The sequence below is a fragment of the Eurosta solidaginis genome, chromosome 3 (genome assembly GCF_040869045.1).
Source record: "Eurosta solidaginis isolate ZX-2024a chromosome 3, ASM4086904v1, whole genome shotgun sequence".
Classification (NCBI taxonomy): Eukaryota; Metazoa; Arthropoda; class Insecta; order Diptera; family Tephritidae; genus Eurosta; species Eurosta solidaginis.
The window spans coordinates 266,906,714-266,927,967 of NC_090321.1; the positions used below are offsets into that span (position 1 = coordinate 266,906,714).

Sequence of the window (21,254 nt, forward strand, 5' to 3'; positions counted from 1 at the left end):
GAAGTGAATAAACAGTTCCATATAAAAACGCAATAAGTGCACTTAGACTTTTTCCGGGTTTTAATGTTATCACTGTGGAAACATGAAGATTCTAATGTTCGGATATTTAATGTTGGGATTCCCATTGAGATCTATGAATGTACGTAATTAATTTGTATTAAATTTGTAAACACTCCATTTCATGAATATATATGACCATATCTACCATAAAATATTGTCTGTGAACGATATAATACTAAGACATAAAAAAGCAGAATAAATTATAAAGAAAGAAAAACAAACAAAAACATTGATATTATTCACGCAAGCATATTTAATAAAATTAAATTAATTTCATAACTTTAAGCGACATAAACAAATTAGAGTTATTGGATCTAAGCATCCGGTTAATCCAGCAAAGTTAGCCTAATAATAAATATAGTAGGTAATATACGGCCTATGCTGGTTACCTATATCGAGCAAACGATGAGAAACAAATATACAAATTAGCTTTTGTTACAAATCGCTTTGATGAGATTTTCAATTGTTGATTTAACTTAAGCAGTTATGCCGCTATATTTCAGCCAGCTTATTTTTTTCAAATAGGTTATTTTTCCAAAAGCAAAATATTTTACAGAGTTAGACAACCTTAAAAATCAGAATTCAGCCGGGTTACATACGTTGGTTTGCGTCTTAGAGCACTAACATAATTGGTCCTACAGATGGCGCACTTTTGGGCACGAAAGTAAATTTCGATATTGCAGAGATTGTTCGAATTTACAAAAAACTTTTTCTATTAATTATAAACAAATAGAGTAATATTTGTTAACAAAAACAGGCCTATGCACTGCGGCTGATCCATACGAATCGATTCATATAACTTTTATATGATTTTACGTATGCTAACTATGCGAAACAGCCTGTCAGTTGATTGTATGGAAATTTTGTTAGCGTATTAATATATAGATTATAATTATTTTTATAATTTATTCTCGCAAATATTTTTTCTTTGGTACTTATAAAAATCGCCATATCTATTTTCACTGATAGTTCAAAATCGCCATCTCGTCCATCACTAGTACGAACTTCGTCTTTTTGTCTTTCGTTGTTTTTCCGCGAATATAAACATTAAACAAGTATCGAGTGGTGCCCGCTCTCCGAACGGCGGCGCCTTCTGAAGCGCCGCAACTAGGAAGTTTCTCGCGAACTAAAACATGCATCGACGTTCGACCGGCTTCTGCGGTAAACCTCCAAGTGTCATCGATGGTGGTTTTGTGATAATCTAAGCTAGTGGGATCAGATTACAATGAGTAAATGTCATGATATACTTACTATAGTCTGAACTCTGAATGTGCTTGCTTATATTATCTTATTCTTAACGAGTGCGTGTATTCCTTTCCATATTACTATTGTATATAAATATTGAGGTGCAAAATTAAATTATGTGTACGCAAATACGTAATATGATATTATTTATTCGAGCTCGAGGGCCCTTCCGGTGCTGGGGCCCGGGCCTATAGCCCCTGCTGGCCCCTCCTTTAATCCGCCCCTGCCCCTGCTGCGTACGAGAATTGCCGAAATCTCGCTTGAGGACGGCACAGTACAGATTGGGACAACGAGCGGATGTCCACAAGAAGGCGTCCTGTGACTCCTGCCGTAGAGTCTGGTAGTAGATGATCTTCTGCAGAGGCTCTCAGAAAACGGAGACCGATATTAGGAGTATGCGGACGATATTGTTATAATTGTTAGAGGTAGATTTGAGAGCATCCTTTGCTACATAATGCAAAGGGTAAAGGTTAACAAAAGAATGGTGTACTGAGGTAGGGTTAAGCATCAACCCCATAAATACCGCCATTATACCCTTTACCAGGAAAAGAAAATGGAATATATGAGGCACATCATAATGGATGTAGAACAGATGGAGCATTTGACCAAGGTGGAATACTTGGCAGTCACGTTGAACTCTAAGCTCCTATGAAGGAAGCACGTCGACAACACCATATCAAATAATGCCACAATATCCTAACACGGATTTCCGCTATGAGAGTAAGACCAATCATAGTGTATTAAGCATATGCGTGGGCATCAGGAGCAACTATGTTTACTGTACAAAAATCACTCACCAAGCTTCAAGGCAGACACATGCCAAGCCTTATGGGGTACAACCTCACAACAACCTATCTATACATACCAAATGCCAAATCCACATGCTCTAAGAAGAAACCCTTTTATCAAGATGGGAGTCATATGTTCCGATACAGCACGATATCGAAAGAACCCCCTTCAAAAGCCAGGTGCTCGTTCAACGCCGCTCGCTGTATGAGAGTAGCAAAATCATTTAATTGTATGCACTCCACCGTCCTCTAAACCACTTATTTCTCAAAGTCCTTTCTTCTATCCAGACTTCTAGGGAGTAATGAACGGCGTACTTAATACCTCTTTTTCTGAAGGCAGATTAATATTGGTTATGTAAGGAGTAGCGAGTCTTAGGAATTCACTATATGTGGGATCCATGTCTTGGGAAAAGCACTCTATCCAGTACTTCAAATCGTGCCCTTGAAAAATTGGCAGAATATTCTTCAGCTTAATTTGTATTAGGGACCTGTTTTATATTTAGAGCTGCATGCGATGCCCATGTGCCTAGCTTGTCTTTTGGCTCTGGGATTTAGTTATATCATCTATAGCCGATCGACTCTCTAAAACAGTTATTGCCAGCGACCCTGCTTTGAAAATTTGTTTCTAATTAAAAAAATTGTTTTTGTAAAAGGTTGTAATGTGGCTTTGAACACAGGACCGTCGAAATGGTAAGCGAGCGCGCTGTCACCACACAAAAAATATCCATCACCACAAACCCCTTTAATAGTTCCGAAATACAGAGTGCAGACCAAATCCCACAAAATCATGAGCGACAAATGATCAAGTTCTGACCATTTATAATCCGGACACGATAAAATTGTAACCCTACATTATCGCGACAGGGCGAAATTCAGACACACAACCGTACCAAATATTCCGACTCTATGCGATCATTATGCTTCAATTTGCACGCTTCGGTATTTTTTTTAGTTAACAAAAAAATTGATGGATTGTGTTTTTTTTTTTTTTGATTAGGAGCTACGACAGCTTTGCCTAGACAGATATTGTGATGTCTGAATTGTGTGACTTGATTTGTTAAAGCTGTACTTTGGTGTGCCTGAATTGTGACTTCGGAGATTTCTGAAAAACGTCGTGGCGTTGTCTTTTCGGAGCTCTAAAAGTCGCGTATACTGAAGTCGGTAATACAGAAGACCAAGTACAGCCGATTAAACCAACTGGCTGCTCCGTTCGCATAATATCCTGGTTTCCGTGGGTTGGCAGCTCTTGGTTCAGGCAGCATTCTTCATTAGCAGTATAGGTGTAGGTCAAAGTGGCTACACTACTAAGTAATATAATCGGGAGCTATGGTGTTAGGTTAAGCCACAAGTGCCCCACCGAACACCGGATAAATAAATTTATAAAAATGTTGTTGACTAGTGTAAATAATATAAACATCATTACCATGGAAGATCATTTATTTCTCATCAGATTCTCTTTCAAGTCTTTACAGATAAACTCTTCTTTACATGGCAAAGTTGGGTCTTTGTATTTGTCTATAATAATGGCAACTATCTTTTTTTCTCTTTCACTTGAATGCGTCTTTTACATGCCAACCTAATATAAACGCACGCGAGTCATTTTCTGTCCAAAATGTCTCATGCACATACAACTTGTATGAGAGCAACCGAAATTGAATTTGCTGTGTGAAAACCTAACTAGATTTCCAATTTTTGTTTTGCGTGACATTTAGATTTGACGTTTGCATACATGTTTTGCATTATCGCAACGCGTACTTATTTCAGTTACGGCAAAAAACGCCGGTTGTTTGCGTGCGGTAAAAAAACGCAGTGCGGTTTTTTTAGGTTGGCATGTTACATTTTTGTTTTCTTCCACCTTTGTCTTTATGTAGCTAAGAGCTACATCAATTACTTCTTGATTAATCTTTTTGTAATGTGGCAACTGTGGCATTCGTTTTAGCCAGGCATTCAAATTTGCACATTTCTCATGACGATTTGAGCCAACCCAGTACCAAAAGAATTCAGAACTGAAAAAGGTAAGCGATAAGGTAATAGGTGGCGGGGTGAGAGACGAAATATACTTTGTTTTGAAATCCTTGTTGTAATTTTCAACAAAAGTATTTATATCAAAGTTATTCGCACAATTGAACGACTCACTGCCATGGGTATGCCATCACTTCAGTACAAAATTTTCAAAGAAATCCAAGCTGCAACTACGTACAAACCATGCTTCAACTATATACAGGTTGGCTCATCTGTAAAGCAACAAAATATATCTGTTCAAATTGTCAAAATCTGTGCATTGGTGTTGGTGCGAATGGTATGGAATGAAAACATAAAACTTAGCAGTTTTTGTATGTGTAAGTAAAATGTTGCCAATGTGTTGGTTTCATTTTGAGTTTGCCGTCTCCTTTTGACAATCCCTTCGACCATGCAATGACATAAATAAAATCAGCTGATGAGATGAGCCAACCTGTACATAATTGAACCATGGTACAAACAAACATAAATATTTACATGCATGCATATATTTACTGTTGCAAATAAATTGCTACAGTTATCCCGTCGCGACGGCAAAAGTTTCTGCCACGAAAATTTCGTTTTTATGTTGCTTTTAGTAAATATTAAACATCAGTTGAAAGCGGTCGGGTCTGAAGTGAATAAAACTAATAAGTACATATATATAGCAAACGTCACCAAAAACGTTTATTAAACACCGAAACAAATGAAATGTTAATTATAATACATCATATAAGGTTCCCGCTTTGCGACGTATCTCACCTCAATGAAATTGAAGATGATGTATCTAAAAACACGGATGCATAGGTACGTAAGTCCAAAGTCGCACCAGCATAATTTTTGTTTAACATTAATATCAAAATTTAATTAATTTAATTTTTTTAAGCTTTCTGTTATAAAAAAATAATTGGACCGATTGGAATTCAGAACTGAAAAAGGTAAGCGAGAAGGTAATAGGTTGCGGGGTGAGAGACGAAATGTACTTTGTTTTGAAATCCTTGTTAATATGACAAAAATACTCAGCGATAAAGTTATGGTGGCCACCGTGGTGTGATGGTAGCGTGCTCCACCTATCACGCCGTATGCCCTGGGTTCAACTCCCGGGCAAAGCAACATCAAAATTTTAGAAATAAGATTTTTCAACTAGAAGAAAATTTTTCTAAGCGGGGTCGCCCCTCGGCAGTGTCTGGCAAGCGCTCCGATTGTATTTCTGCCATGAAAAGCTCTCAGTGAAAACTCATCTGCCTTCCAGATGCCGTTCGGAGTCGGCATAAAACATGTAGGTCCCGTCCGGCCAATTTGTAGGGAAAAATCAAGAGGAGCACGACGCAAATTGGAAGAGAAGCTCGGCCTTAGATCTCTTCGGAGGTTATCGCGCCTTACATTTTTTTTATTTTTTTTTTTTTATAAAGTTATGGTACAACTAAATTATGATATATTGCACGAAAAGGTTGCATTTAAGAAATTTGAGTCTCTAAATGATGTAATATATGGTAAGTTTTATTTTTTATTAAATAAATATTTAATATAAAACAATGTTATAAATTTTTTCATTTCAGAAGCAATACAAGTGGAGGGCTACACTAGAGGAAATTTTGGAGCTCAAAAGAGCCTTCACGATGGGAAAGAATCGTCCTTCAAGAGGCAGCAGAATAAAAACTAACGAAATATAAGTGAATGCAAAAATCATCAAAAAATATATATACTTTTTATGTTACGAATTCAATTTTTGTATTTTTCCTCCAATGTAAATATTTGTTATCTAATGGATAAAAAAGTGTAAAACTATAAAATATTTGCATTAAATCCTCTTTAGTTCTTTCATATAGCCAAGTGAGTCTGTAAGGTGAACAGCTGATCAATACATTTGGAAAAGTATGTGAGTCAGAAATTCATATAATTGACTGGTAAATATCCACGGGTAAGAGAGTTGTTCAGGCATGAATTTCGTAGGACATCGCTGTATTAAAATTCAGCAGTAAGTCCCTCACTTTGGCTATTACCAACTCATTTCATATCTATTACCTCTTGTTACTGGGAAGCGTAGGCAGATTTGTAAATGCAAGTGTATAGGTAAGTGAGAGCGCATTGATCGCGCGAACCAATTAGTTTTCATGTCAGTCACTTGTTAGACATCAACTAACAAAGATTTCTATTTTTTTGATGCGCAATATGCAAAGCAAACAATTTTCTATACCAACCAAAAAAATTATACGTACATTCATGCATATTTTTAACATTCGCTGCGCAAACATGCAATAACTACAACCGATGTTGCTACGTCACTTGTTCAGCGACGACTAAATCATTTGGTAAACAAAGAGCGCAACCTGTCTGTGTGAAGAGCGTAACCTGTTTGTCTGATCAATTGATCTATGAAATGCCGATGTCTGATTTGAGCAAACTTTTTAGAACTAGACACTGTTGCCACTGCACTCAAATCGGCTATGGACAAATGCTCTCCACACAAATACGCTGAATTAGTGAGACATTTTTCCAAACCATCATAAGCAAAATGCATGTACTCAATTTTGTTCTGCTCAATCTTGTCTTCACCAAAGTAAAGAACCGGCTCAACCATCAAAAGCATATCACTCATTTACTTCAATAGTGTCATAACTCAAAAAACACAATTTTCCAGGAGAGCCATTCAAAGATTTTAACTGCACGTGGTAAATTTGTAACGGATCACAAAGATTTTTTTATACAACATAGATCATGTTATTGGGTACGTTTATATGTTATTAACTCAAAAGTCATGTTTGTGAGTTGTGACACTATTGAAGTAACTGAGCGACATGTGGTAACAAATGACTGGCGTTATGGTATAGCAGCCTATCAACTTGTCTGCGTTTGAATACATTTTTGGATAAAATTTCTCAACTGCTGAATATTTGTCGATTAAGTAAGCGTTAATGAAGTCCGAATCAGTAATTATAACGCCATTATCATCCATAACGGGTATGGTATGTAGTGAATTGGGTTTGAGGAATTCGGATGTTAAATGTTCGTTGGCTGCGATATTAGAAGGCCTGGAAACAAATTTAATTTTTTAAGCGTAATTTTTGATCTTGAAAAATTCATATCCCACATTAAACGTATTTTAAAAATAATTGTTTCTGTTGACTTTAGTTTTACGATTGTATACCGGAAATAAATTCAAAAAGGACACTCTGTACTATGATACGAAAAACTTATTTTTGACATTTGCTTTAGCGGATTCTGGAAACCGAATTCCGTACGAGGTGTTAGACGAATTCAGTATAAGTTGGTGTTTACCATCAGCTCATCATAATTTCCAAGCAAAGCCTTGGTACAACAATATTACAGTTAATATTGTGACGAATATTAGCAACACTAAGGGATACTATCATCTCTAAGCCAATACTAAGCAGTGACTTGTATGCACATCAACAAATAAATCATTATGTCTACACATATTTCCATACAAGCAGCGGAGAGCAACGCGCAAACACATGCATATATCGGAGATACTCCCAAAATTAGGCAATTATTTGTGCAAGTATCACTCTTATATACACGCGCATATGAGAAGCTATACACGTGCATCTGTAGTTATAATTTTATAGTTGGTAACTAAGTAAATTCTGGAAACGCCAGAAGTATGGAACGAGGAAATCGAAAAGTATAAAAGAGCGCATCTGAGCAATCATGGATTCAGTTTGATTTAAGTACGCTATCTGTCGAGCAGTAGAAGTGTTATTGTGAAGTATTTTAAGAAAGACCATTTTGCATTATATAGTGATTCGAACGTTAGTAGAAGGTTTCAAATAAGCGGAATTTCGCAAAATTCGTTACAAATGTTAATTTTCTTTTAAGTTGACATTCTTCTGCATGGTGAATTGGGTTTAATTTACTTTGCAATCTTGTTTCGACTTGCTTTGACTAGGTGAAAGCATGCCTGGCGAAGCAAAATTTTTATCAAACAAGAAGTCGACTTGTCATTTTGAAATATGGTCCCAATACGCTTTGCTATCACTCTATTACTTTTATAGTTGAAATTCACATTTTCGTAATTGCTTTTTCCAAGGCAAACTCAGTTTCATGGGCCCGTTTCACAAAACATACAACAAGCAGAAATTTACTTGTTCTCTTGAAAAGAAAAAAATGTAAGAACAAATTTACTTATGTATATTACAAGACTTGCTTATTTTGGAAAACAGGCCTCTGGTGGTTTAGTATCGTAGGAAAAATTTAATGATGCATATCACAATTCAAAGAACAACCTAATTTAACCAAAATTTTAAGTTTTATTATATTTATATCTGAGTATAATTCAAATGAGGTAGTATGATGCGGAATTAAATCATCCTTGAAGTATTTTCTATACAACAACCTCTGCAACACATAAATGGATACATACCAGAATTTTCGCGAAACCAACACCTAAATTTTCATTGTGTATCAATATCAATTTCATTGTAGTATTTATATCATTTGAACTTAATAAATACGGTCCATTAAATTAATACAATATTACTCATCATATTGTGACGAATATTAGCAACACTAAGGGATACTATCATCTCTAAGCCTATGATAAGCAGTGACTTGTATGCACATCATTAAATCAATCATTTTGTCTACCCATATGTTCATACGAGCAGCGGAGAAGAGACGCACAAACACATGCATATATATTATCTGAGATGCACACAAAAGAAAGCAATAATTTGTGCGCATATGGGAAGCTATAAACGTAGTTATAGCTGGTAATTTTATAGCTGATAACTAAGTAGTAAATTCTAGAATAGAAAAGCTTAGAAATATGCAACGAGGAAACCAGAGAGTATAAAAGGCAGCAACAGTAGAGGCACGACAATCAGTTTGATTTAAGACGCTATTTGGCGAGCAATAGAAGCGTTATTGTGAAGTACTTTTTGTAGTAATTTTGAAGTACTTTACCATTTTGCATTATTGAATAGTGAAGTTATTTATTCAACAGTTTAGTGATTCGAACATTAACAGAAGGTTGCAAATAATAGGAATTGCAGTAAATTCGTTACAATATTATGTAAAGGTCCTAAAGGTCCACATATTACGAAATGAATAATGTTTATATGAAATTCCTTCATACATATATTATATGATGAGCATTGTATTGACTGGATTAGAAAATCAGTTATCAGTGGTCTACCAAATTTCAGGTAAATTAAATCGTGAATAGAATTTGTTGCAATAGATCGTTCCCTGGTCTACTTCCAGAAAAGAAAATTGACGGAAACACTATCCGGGGTGCTTTGAAGCTATCCTAAAAATGTTTATAAAATCGGGTGATTGGTTTCGGCATACATAAGCTGTATGCAAGCATATGTACATTCTTCTTTATATACATATATAGACAGAATAATTCTCCCAAGGCTGGGGTTTTAAATACGAGTTTAAACTCCAGTTAAAGTTAACTAAAGGTTAACCTTGGTCTTTGTTCGATAACATCAAATGCTGCTGCTCATCTCAGTTTAAGCGGCCGAAGTGGCAGGACTAAATAAATGAAATACCCTGATAACAAGCTCTTTTATATAACAGTGGGCGTGGTCCTTATCCGATTTGGTTAATTTTTCTTGAAAGCATTCCTTATAGTAAATGCAACCTCTCTGCCGAATTTTGTTACGATAGGTTTAACCATTTTTGATTTATGATTAATAATACTTGTAAAATTGATTTTATCAAACGTGGGCGGTGCCACGCCCATTTAAAAAAAAATGTACATATTTTTATTTAGAGCCTCAATACCACACGTCAAATTTCAACATTCTAGGTGTATTACTTACTAAATAATCAGGTTTTTTGTGTTTTCCAAAATGTTATATATATAAAAAGTGGGCGTGTTTATCATCCGATTTCGCTCATTTTCTATTCTGGGTCCAAAAAAGCTCGTGTACCAACTTTGGTGAAGTTATCTCAATATTTACACAAGTTATCGTGTTAACGGACAGACGGACGAACGGACATGGCTCAATAAATTTTTTTTTCGATACTGTTGATTTTGATATATGGAAGTCTATATCTACCTCGATGCCTTTATACCTGTTCAACCAACCGTTATCCAATCAAAGTTATAATACCCTGCGGTCAAGTACAGCTGGGTATAAAAAACCAATGTTGCCGCACAAAAAAGCATACCCCAAAGGCGGCTTTAAACTGTGACTGAAAAACTGCTCAGCAGTTTAACTGGAGTTTAAATTTGACTAGAGTTTGAGCAAACTTAGTTTAAGCTTAGCTTAACCAACTACTGCAAAACCGGGCCTAAGACTCATTCGATGGGGTATTGCAGAGTTGCATTGGCTCAAGTAAAGTCAACTTCAATATTTAGTGTAATCGCCATAGTTTTTATATTGATATTAGAGAAAAATTGAAAAGTTTACAAACGGTGATGGTTACTGGGACATGTCTCTGAATTTCACTTCTTCATCACGTAGCTTCTCGGGAGCTGAGTATTGTACTCGAATCTCCATTCATACTAGTGTATAGCCATATGAATGCCCCGCTGCTCGCTTTGCAATTGGTCTCTAAGTGTAGCCTTTTTATGCTCAGCTGAGCAGAGGAGTATATTAACTTTGTTCGCATAACGGTAATCCGTAACGGCATAAACTAATCGAGATAGATATAGACTTTTATATATCAAAATGAGATAGATATAGACTTTTATATATCAAAATATCAAAATCACGCCCACTTTTTCGATATCAAAAATTTCGAAAAACACAAAAAGTGCGATAATTCTTTGCCAAAGACGGATAAAGCGATGAAACTTGATAGGCGGTTTGACCTTATGACGCGGAATAGAAAATTAGTAAAATTGTATACAATGGGCGTGGCACCGCCCACTTTTGAAAGAAGGTAATTTGAAAGTTTTGCAAGCCGTAATTTGGAAGGTATCATGATGAAATTTGGCAAGAGCGTTACTACTATTCCTGTATATGTGCTAAATAAAAATTAGCAAAATCGGATGACGAACACGCCCACTTTTTAAAAAAAATTTTTGAAGTCAAATTATAACAAAAAATTTAATATCTTTACAGTATATACATAAGTAACTTATGTCAAAATTCAACTCCTGTAATGATATGATGCAACAAAATACAAAAATAAAAGAAAATATCAAAATGGGTCACGCCTTCCCTTTTTCATTTAATTTGTCTAGAATACTTTTAATGCCATAAGTCGAACAAAAATTAACCAATCCTTGTGAAATTTGGTAAGGGCATAGATTCTATGACGATAACTCTTTCCTGTTAAAATGGACGGAATCGGTTGAAGCCACGCCCAGTTTTTATACACAGTCGACCGTCCGTCCTTCCGCTCGGCCGTTAACACGATAACTTGAGCAAAAATTGATATATCTTTACTAAACTTAGTTCACGTACTTACCTGAACTCACTTTATCTTCGTATTAAAAATGGGCGAAATCCGACTATCACCACGCCCACTTTTTCGATATCGAACATTCTATACCAAAGACGAAAAAGGGATGAATCTTGGTGATTGGATTTGTTTTTTGACGCAAAATATAACTTTAGAAAAAACTTTGTAATACTGGTCGTGGTATTACATATATAAATAAATTAGTGGTACCCGACAGATGATGTTCTGGGTCACCCTGGTCCACATTTTGGTCGATATCTCGAAAACGCCTTCACATATACAACTAAGGGCCACTCCCTTTTAAAACCTCGATTAATGCCTTTAATTTGATACCCATATCGTAGAAACAAATTCTACAGTGAGCCCTGGCCCACCTTTATGGCGATATCCTTAAATGGCGTCCACCTATAGAGCTATGGCCCATTCCCTCTTAAAATACTATTTAATACCTTCCATTTTATACGCATGTCATACAAACACATTCCAGGGTTACCCTAGGTTCATCTGCCTTCATGGTTATTTTCCCTTAATTTGTATCCAAAGCTCTCAGCTGCGTATGTAATGTTCGGTTACACCCACACTTAGCCTTCCTTACTTGTTTGCTATTCCTTTTGATCACCATTTAGGTACATACTAATTATGTATGCTGTATATTTAATCGCCTTTTGTAAAACGTCTTGTGGTCTTGTGGCTGTTCTCAAAGAAAGACTTCACCTCAGGTGTAGAAATACTCATGCAAACTTGGTTTTGATAATTAGCCCCAGTAATTGTGACCAGAATTCCATTAATATGTTTCAGTGGACACAAATATTTCAGCGCCGTATAATTATAGTAGCCGTAATAATGTCTAATGCGTGCTTAATTGTTCATGCACAATTTCAATTGATATTTTTTGGTCAGATAGAATTATAATACGCTTTCTTTTTTGCTCTTTCCTGCCAATCACGAAAGTAATTTATGACATTTTTTGAACTGAAAGCAAATAACCAATGTTGAGTGTTTAGTAGCATATTAGATAATTTAAAATTGGCTATCCATTAGAGATTGACATTTGGCTGCCGCAGTCGTATTATATTACTCGTATCAATTAATATTGAATGGTGGAAAAACTGACACGTAATTCTGAATATTTATTTTTCATTAGCACATTTTGCTTGCATATCGGATTATGAGCGCTGTTTACATAAGTACGAATTCTGCAAATAGAAAACAAAAAAACGAAGAATTGAACAGCCTTGACATACGACTGAAAAATTTTAAAGCCAAAAATCAGAAAATGATAAAATCACTATATTTAAACGGTATTTATTTTCACAATTATATAGAGTCATCATTCTCATTAATTGGCGCTTATCCGTCCAATCGATTTTGCTGTTTCACTACATATCGCGTCAATTATCTTTGTTTCGCGATAACTGACGCCAATCGGGAGCACCAAGGCTCAAATATTATCCCGCTTGCCTCTCTGAGCTCAGTAGAGCCCTCTGCTTCCAAACTGCTGTGTCGGTTAAAATACTTTCTTATCCGGAACGTCTTCGTCTCTTTGTATAACTTGACCTAGAAAGCGAAGTCTTTGAGTTTTTAGTTGCTGCAATTTTCATATCTCCGTAAAGCTCATACAGCTTATCATTATAACTTTTCTTTGTCCGTGTCACATGCAGGATCACTACTTCTCCGCAGAAGTTTTCTTTCGCACACTCTAAGAGCGATTCCATCTTCTCTCGATACCACCCACGATTTTGAGCATACATATATATGTACATCAGAACAGGTATGATAAGACACTTGGAGAACGTATTTTTTTTTTTTTTTGTCGAGAAGGGACTATATTTATCAATTGCCCACTCAGGCCAAAGTAACACTTGTTGGCAAAAGCTATTCTCCGTTTGATTTTTAAGCTGGCATTATTTTCGCTGTCAATGTTGGTTTCCAATCTCAGTCTCGGATTTATATCCGTCGACAGTAATGTGGCTGCCAGGGCGCCATTGCTCCCATTCTTTCTTGTATGTAGGCAAGTACTACGTCCTACCCTGATTAACCACATTATCCACAATTTTGCCTCTTTATCTAATTAAATGAGGGCATAACTCACGGCGCCTTTGGTAAGGCCAATTATATCAATATCATCAGCACACGCCAGCAATTGTACGCTTGTATTGGTTGAGTCATCACTGTTTAGTTCTAGGTGTAGAATTATATTCTCCTTCAGTACCTTAAAGAAATTGCATGAAAGGAAGCCGCATGGTCTGAAGCCTGGTTTAGTTTCGAATGCCTCGGGGAGACTTCCCGATCTTTACGGAGATGGATGTTGTTATGATATCAAGTAAAAGACGCCAAGTTAACGTAATTTACAAAATTTTGTATGCGAAAATCTCAAAAAGTTTTCGCGTTATAGCTATCCTGCGGAAATAGTAGTAGATGGTCGCGCTAAGGGGCAGTTTCTCACTACAACTTCAACCGCAAAGAATTCCTTCGAACTGGTGCTAATCGGATATAGAGCTGGATCATTAGTAATAATATATTTACCAATAGACCCGAACTATATGAATCAAAGGCAACGCCTATCTCCGAACCCTGAGCGACTGAACTAGCTAAGAGGGCGTTCAAAAGCTCTGTGAAGAGGTTCAAGGTCATTTTGGAGGTAACAATATTTAAAGCATCAATTGTAAGCAAAGCAAGAGAACAAAATTAGTGCTGCAGAGTAATGAAATACCGAAACTCCTTACTCAAGAAGTTTGCGGTGCCAGGCCGTCAAATTAAAGATATTGATTTGTCTCTATATACAAATCAGCTATAATTACGAAGGTCGACGGTTACAAATAAACATAAAACGATTAACGCACCAAAACAACAAACCCCCAAAGAAGGCCAAGCGACTAAAGTTACGGACTTTTGCCTGCCTCAGTCAGCCACACAAATCGATAAGTAAAAAACCACCCTCGGTTCTGAATGAGCACACAGCACATACATATAGCTAAGTATACACAAGCATCAATTTTGACAATACCTGCTCATGTACCTACGAACTATAAATATAGGACAAACTACAAAAACAGATCGGAACCAAAATCAACACTGATTGTGGCACAACAACGAAACTGGCTTGTTTCGAAACCAAATTTGACCAGAGATGACGGAAAACCGTTCCAATATACATCATGACTTATATATTCTTTATTGCTTTATTCTACTACACCCGTGGTTCTCATATAGTACAAGTGAGTAGAGGTAGAAAGATTTGGGCTGGCTTCAATTAACACAATGTTTTTGCATTAACTCAACACAAAATTTTATCGAGCTTTCTTATGCGTGCCACCCTACCGCGCTCACACATTATTTCGTCTTAACAATTTTTTTTTTTTGAAATTCCCAAGCTTCCGTAATGAACATTTTTGTAGTATTAAAGAATCGAACTGTGGTTTGTTGAGAACTACTTTTATTTGGAAATAGGTTTAAAATGAATCTTTATCACAAAGCATCTGAGGAAAGAGCTTTATTGCCAAAAGAGTGCGGAGCTGAAGACAGTGTGAAATTTAATTAGTTATGTAAAGGCAACCACACAGTTTCTTTCTACCCTTTAAAATTTCTTTCCATAATATCTGCACTAATGCGACTAACGACCAAACTGGTCAATCACAAAAATTCTTAGAAAAGAAAGGTCTGAAGGAGTTTGGTTTGTTATTCATACTTATAAGTAATAAGTATTTCAAGTACACTTGATGAATAAATTTTTCAATAGCTAACGAATTCGAAATGCCCAGTCGACTGTGTTATTTTATTATATTTTGTGTTATTTTGATTTTTTTTATGAATCGCCATCGTCCTTTGTCCTTTCACACACCTTCACAATATCAAATGAACGTATATAAATGTATGTGCAGGGCACTGTCTGTTTTGTATTTTTTTAGTGGGTTTTGATTACTAGGAATAACATTTTGGACTACTCATTGTCAACCCTTTTTATACCTTTCATGAACATGAAATGGTATATTAACTTTGGTACGATGTTTGTAACGTTGAGAAAAATAGAAGACAGACTCACCATTAAGTATATCGAATTGATCAGGGCGACGAGCTGAATTGATATAGCCATGTCCGTCTGTCTGTCCGTCTGTCTGTTTGAACGCAAACTACTCCCTCAAATTTGAGATATCTCAATGAAATTTGGCACACGGATGTATTTTTGTATTATATTAAACATTTGTCGGATTCGGTGGGATCGGACCACTATAACATATATCTTCCATACAACCGATCGTTCAGATAAGACGATTTGGTCATTCCTGCCGCAATTTAGAAAGTATAAACGTGAAACTCGGTGATATATATTCTAATATATCATAGAAGATTTTCTAAAAAAATCGCTTTGATCGGAGCTATATATAGTATATGTCCCATACAACCGATCGATCAGATAATGGGGTTTTTTCCATTTTTTATTTTATATTTATCTTAAAAATCGTTTAGGTATGTACATCTGTTCACTATATATTACTTATCCTATACATCCGATTATTTGGAGATTACGAACGGGATAAGATTATTGCTCAGCCCCATTCATGAAAGGTGTGAAGTCTTTGGCACAGCCGAAGACAGTCCCGGCCTTAATTGTTTTATTTTGTCCCATCTTTTAGGTCGCTGAAGAAATACATTTTTACCCACCCTTTTTATATATTTATATATATATTTTTTTTGTAGGAATAAATCAACTTATTTGCTGACTTTTTATGTGAAGTAGATGTGCAATGATAGGTTGTTGTATAGGTGGTCGCCTTTTCGAGACGCCGTTTCGAGATACCGCCATAAAGGTGGACCAGGGGTGACTCTAGAATTAGTTTGTGCAATATGGGTATCAAACGAAAGGTGTTAATGAGTATTTTAAAAGGGAGGGGGCCTTAGTTCTATAGATGTTCGCCTTTTCGAGATATCGCCATAAAGGTGGACCAGGGGTGACTCTAGAATTTGTTTGTACGATATGGGTATCAAATAAAATGTGTTAATGAGTATTTTTAAAAGGGAGTGGGCCTTCGTTCAATAGGTGTTCGCCTTTTCGAGATATCGCCATGAAGGTGGACCAGGGGTGACTCTAGACTTTGTTTGTACGATACGGGTATCAAATTAAAGGTATTAATGAGAGTTTTAAAAGGGAGTGGTGGTAGTTGTATATGTGAAGGCGTTTTCCAGATATCGACCAAAATGTGGACCAGGGTGACCCAGAAAATCATCTGTTGGATACCGCTAATTTATTTATATATGTAATATCTGCCAAGATTTTAAGGGTTTTTTATTTCGCCCTGCAGAACTTTTTCATTTTCTTCTACTTAATATGGTAGGTGTCACAACCATTTTATAAAGTTTTTTCTAAAGTTTTATTTCGCGTCAATAAACCAATCCAATTACCTCACCAAGTTTCATCCCTTTTTTCGTATTTGGTATAGAATTATGGCATTTTTTTAATTTTTCGTAATTTTCGATATCGAAAAAGTGGGCGTGGTTATAGTCGGATTTCGTTCATTTTCCATACCAAGATAAAGTGGGTTCAGATAAGTACGTGAACTGAGTTTAGTAAAGATATATCGATTTTTGCTTAAGTTATCGTGTTAACGGCCATGCGGAAGAAGAGACGAACGACTGTGTATAAAAACTGGGCGTGGCATCAACCGATTTCGCCCGCTTTCACAGAAAACAGTTAACATCATAAAATCTATGCCCCTACCAAATTTCAAAAGGATTGGTTAATTTGTGTTCGACTTATGGCGTTAAAAGTATCCTAGACAAATTAAATGAAAAAGGGCGGAGCCACGCCCATTTTGAAATTTTCTTTTATTTTTGTATTTTGTTGCACCATATCATTACTGGAGTTGAATGTTGACATAATTTACTTATATACTGTGAAGATATTAAATTTTTTGTTAAAATTTTACTTTAAAAAAATTTTTTTTTAAAAGTGTGCGTGGTCCTTCTCCGATTATGCTAAGTTTTATTAGGCGTACATATAGTAATAGGAGTAACGTCCCTGCCAAATTTCATCATGATATCTTCAACGACTGACAAATTACAGCTTGCAAAACTTCTAAATTACTTTCTTTTAAAAGTGGGCGGTGCCACGCCCATTGTCCAAAATTTTACTAGTTTTCTATTCTGCGTCATAAGTTCAACTCATCTACCAAGTTTCGTCGCTTTATCTGTCTTTGGTAATGAATTATCGCCCTTTTTCGGTTTTTCGAAATTTTCGATATCGAAAAAGTGGGCGTGGTTATAGTCCGATATCGTTCATTTTAAATAGCGATCTGAGATGAATGCTCAGGAACCTACATACCAAATTTCATCAAGATACCTCAAAATTTACTCAAGTTATCGTGTTAACGGACGGACGGACATGGCCCAATCAAATTTTTTTTCGATCCTGATTATTTTGATATATGGAAGTCTATATCTATCTCGATTCCTTTATATATGTACAACCAACCGTTATCCAATCAAACTTAATATACTCTGTGAGCTCTGCTCAACTGAGTATAAAAAGAGCTTAAATATTAATTTTAAAATGGAACTGCTACCAAAGCCAAACATGTTGTTTCGAAAGCCAGCAAACATGAGTAAATTTGTAATTTTTTTGCTGATTTTCGAAGTGTTTTTTAAAACAAAACGATAATATTATAGTAGAAGTATTTATTCGTTTTGTTGGTTGCACAAACCTCTGCACTACTTTGTGAGTTAGTAAAATAAAATAAAATAAAATAAAATAAACGAAAATCAAATTTAAAAAATATGCATGATATTCGGTTACAGTTCCCAAATCCTCACGAAAGCTTTTTGGTAAGTGTATTATGCTGCCAGAGCTTTCTTTGATCTCGCGTAAAGGTTCTTTTTCCAACTTAATTGGGTATAGAGCCATGATATTTTGCTTCAAACGAAAGCTTTTCCGTTGTGCCGTTTAGCGTCGGTAAGTCGGCAAGGGAATTTTTGTTTTTCTTGTGCGCAGGAAAAGCTCCGTTTTTGTTTGTTACCGAGATATACAACTTTCTTAGGTTGCCGGAAGTCCACATTAGTAGCTGGTATGCAACTGCTCGTAACACTACGATAAAGTAATCCATTCGCTACTTAGCGTAAGTTTAGCTGCCCCTCATCATTAAAACACACTGGTTAAACTTGAGTCGCTTGTTTATCGTTGGAAACATCAAAATTCAGGGAAATGGGCGGATATACTGCCATTTCTATAGTTTTCCGTGTTTATAGCATTATGTCATCTGAAGTTTTTAAAAAGGGTGGGCCTAATACTTCCCTGAAACACTTTTGTGCGAAATGATCTGTTGTTTCGGAAACAATATCGAAAGGATCCGGCGTTAGCTAAAAAATATCGTGCAACAATTCTTCCGATATTTTATATTTAAAATTTACGGAGATAGTGCCGAATTAATTACGAAATGGATGTTATTACAAAATCAGACAAGAAATTGATCCGAAACATTACCAAGAAGATCTCGATCATAATCCATAAATGGTCCTAAAAATTTCGAAATAGCCCCGAACAAGTGCTTTAAATAATCATGAAATTGTCCCAATGTAATCCTGAAATAATCTAGAAATATTTGCGAAATTATTGAGAACACAGTCCTGAGCGGGCCCAAGTAGTCCCAAACCGGGAAATTGTCCTGAAAGGCTCCAAAAATGATCGCAAATAGGCCCCTTAGAAATGCAGAAATATCCCCAAAACAACCCCGAAACAACCCGAGTAAACCGTGAAGTTAACCGCAAATCAGAATAGAAACCATCCGATAATGAACCCGGAATGATCACGAAAATCTCCTTAAAGTAACCCGAAATATGACTTTTCTTAAACAAAAATCTATATAAACCACAAACCATGAAAACATTTATTTAAATGTGAAACAACTCTCATATTTGGATATCTGCCTGTTTCGGTGCTGGAATGTTGACTTTAAAATTCAATCACACCACAACGGCTGAACTAATTTAATACAACTTGGCTCAAATATAGCTAGAAGGACCCACTAGGCCGGAAATGTTCTGAAATTATACGGAAATAGCTCCGAAAATATTCCGTAAGGAATCACGTATAGATTCGAACTTAGTCCAGAAACAAAAGTAATTTTGAATCGATTCAGAAAATAATCCCAAATGATCACGTAAAAAATTCCGTAGTAACAATCATTCGGATGATCGTGAAACAGAACAAATTCAGTGCAACTTAGGAAGAAATATAGATACTGGATCTTTCCTTAATGTTGACTGAGTGTAAAATTTCATTCAAACCTGTTCATGCGTTCTGATGCGATTGAGTCACAAAAACAAACGTCTGGATATACGAATAATATTAATAAAATTCAAAATCAAAATTTAACAAAAATGTTCTTTCTAGTAAGCAAAAATATATTTTGCCGCTATGTTCATTTATTTCCTTATTTGGTGCAGTATTACTTAGCTGAAACAAAATATAGACCAACCCTGGTGTTTACAATTTTCATGCCATTTGGTAACTCATACGCAGCGTCACACCCATCATTACAAATATGCGTAATAAATATAGAAAACATTCTCCTTTTTTCTTTCGAGAGGGAATCCGTCATTCCGTCCTGACATAATCGTATTGAAAAATCTATTCAACACTTTAATTCGCCAATCCAGCAAAGTGAAGTGTTCAAAATCAATAAAATGCGACAAATTCACAGAATCCATGAAACAAAAAGTGATAAATCAATCCGAAAGAAAAATTGATTATAACGTTACTTTCATTTGACAGGGGTTTGTTTACCAAAAGTCAGTAGTCAAAAATCTGAAAGCGAAAGCGCGTCAATAACAAAAATATAAAGATTAAGTGGCAAATCTAAGACCGAATGTGAAAAAAATGTAGCTAAAGAAAATAAAAACTTTAACAAGATTCAATGTGTAAAAAAAAACTATTTTAGTTATCATCGGAAAATTTGTATGAAAAAATAAACAAAACCACAACAAACAAAAAGCATTAAGAAGTTTTCTATCCCAATATAAAGTTTGCTTGTCGTATTTTTCTTTTTTTTTTAACAAAAATTGAAAATGAGAAAAGTTATGCGAATGAATTTTGCAACTATGGTGGTGGGCGCGCGTGGTATCAACAAGTTTGCCTTAATTTAACTACAACAACACCAATAAAGCAGCGTGGGAATAATACTATAAGTTTTTTGCACTTGTGTTGGTCACCAAATGCACCCAGCCTTGTAATACATTGTGTTTTATCACGAAATTTATGTTGTACAATTTTCCAAAAAAACAAAAACAAATTATGAAAAAGAGAAAACAGATAAATATATATTTCTGAGTTTTTTATACTCAGCTGAGCAGAGCTCACAGAGTATTTTAACTTTGTTCGCATAACGGTAATCTGTAACGGCATAAACTAATCGAGAAAGATATAGGCATCTATGTATCAAAATGTTCTGGGCGAAAAAAAATTTATTTAGCCATGTCCGTCCGTCCGTAAACACGATAACTTGAGTAAATTTTGAGGTATCTTGATCAAATTTGGTACGCATGTTCCTGGGTGCTCATCTCAGATCGCTGTTTAAAATGAACGACATCGGGTAACAACAACGCCCTCTTTTTCGATATCGAAAATTTCGAAAAACCTAAAAAGTGCGACAATTCATTACCAAATACGGATAAAGCGATGCATCTTAGTAGGCGGGTTGACCTTATGACGCAAAATAGAAAACTACTAAAATTTTGGACAATGAGCGTGGCACCGCCCACTTTTAAAAGAAGGTAATTTAAAAGTTT

General features: G+C 35.7%; 1 pseudogene; it reads right to left on the reverse strand.

Moving 5' to 3' along the window:
• Nucleotides 1–3,801: 3,801 nt before the first annotated feature.
• LOC137246145 (glutathione S-transferase 1-like) overlaps nucleotides 3,802–21,254 on the reverse strand; it is a 128,546-nt pseudogene continuing 111,093 nt past the window's right edge.